Here is a 1524-nt window from a genome sequence, read left to right on the forward strand (position 1 = left end):
TACATGGCCAGGAAGTGGGCACACCTGGCCAGGCCCCAGGAAGAGAGGCCCAGAACAGCAGGCTGTGTAGACTGCTCAGCCCCAGGTCCCCCTGGGCTCCCAGCAGGCCACTTTGGGGAAAGCCTGGGTCCCAGGGCCTGTCCTGGGCTCACACCAGCCACAAGGGGCTGCGTGCAACTAACGTAAGCTGGTGAACTGTCAAGCCACCAGCCCCCTCCTGCCGTGGTCCGTGGTCGAGAAAGACTCAGAGCTGGGGTTGCAGAAAGCCAGAACAGACAGAAGCAGGACTTCCGGGAGGCTGGAGTGGGGCAGGTGTCGGCTCCCCCAGCAGGTGCTCACCCAGCTGAAGTTTCATTTTATTCCTCCCTCCTCCCAGAGGTCCCCACTGCTGGAAAGGGCAGAACTGAGTCTGACTCAGATTAGAACAGGGGCGCCTGGGTAGCTCAGCCGGTTGGGCTTCCGACTTTGGCTCAGGTCAGATCTCACGTTCGTGGGTTCGAGCCCGCGTCAGGCTCTGTGCTGACAGCTAGCTCAGAGCCTGGAGCCTGCATCTGGTTCTGTGTCTCCTTCTCTCTCCGCCCCTCCCCCTCTCATGCTCTGTCTCTCTCTGTATCAAAAATAAATAAAACATTTAAAAAAAAAGTTAAAAAAAAAAAGATTAGAACAGCCTCCACCCACCACCCAGGCCACTGTGGGGAGCATGCGGACCAGAGATAAATCACAAGGAGCACCTAGAAAGTGCTCAATAAATCCCCACCACCTGCAGGGCCTCCACAATCCCACAGCTCCCTCCTCCTGCTCCGTGGGAGCTGGCCCAGGGGCGAATGACAGGGTGTCAGGGCCACAGCTGCCCAGCGCTTCCCCCAGCTTCATTTTTCCCACCTGTAAAGTAGGAGCGGGTCCGACTAGACCACCGCTTTCCCTGTGGCCTGGAGCAGGGGAAGACGGGCCCCATCCTAGACCTGCACCCGCTGATTAGGAACCTCTGGGGTGAGGAACCTGAAGCACTGTGCGCGCAACACGCAGCCCCCTCCCGCACCACACGGTTTGGGAAATGTGGGCCTAAACGAACAGAAAGCAACACCTGGCCACAGGCGGGCTCAACCCGCCCGCCACCCCCACCTCCAGGGCAGCACAAAAGCACACGCTCGGGTCACAAATGTCTGCCCGGGGCTGTCAGGTCCAGGTACACAGCCGTCCGTCTCGACGGCGGGAAAGCAGGCAGGAGGGCTCGGCGGGGCGGCCCGCAGCCAGGCGCCCGCGGCGCCGACCACGCGCTCCGGGAACGGCCCCCGGCGACACCCCCGGGGTCCGATTCCCCCACCTCCCTCCTCCAGGGCGGAGCGCCGAGCGCAGGTCACGCGGCCTTGGTGGGCCTCAGTTTCCCCGTCGCGGACCGAGCGGCCTCCCCGCCGCGCATCTGGGATCATCGGCCCCGCTGCTTCCCTGGGGACGGGCCCCGCCCCCGGGCCCTCCGCAGAGACCTGGGCCGACGCCGCCCAGGCCTCAGTTTCCCCGTCGGGG

This window comes from Suricata suricatta, chromosome 12 (assembly GCF_006229205.1).
Source record: "Suricata suricatta isolate VVHF042 chromosome 12, meerkat_22Aug2017_6uvM2_HiC, whole genome shotgun sequence".
Lineage (NCBI taxonomy): Eukaryota > Metazoa > Chordata > Mammalia > Carnivora > Herpestidae > Suricata > Suricata suricatta.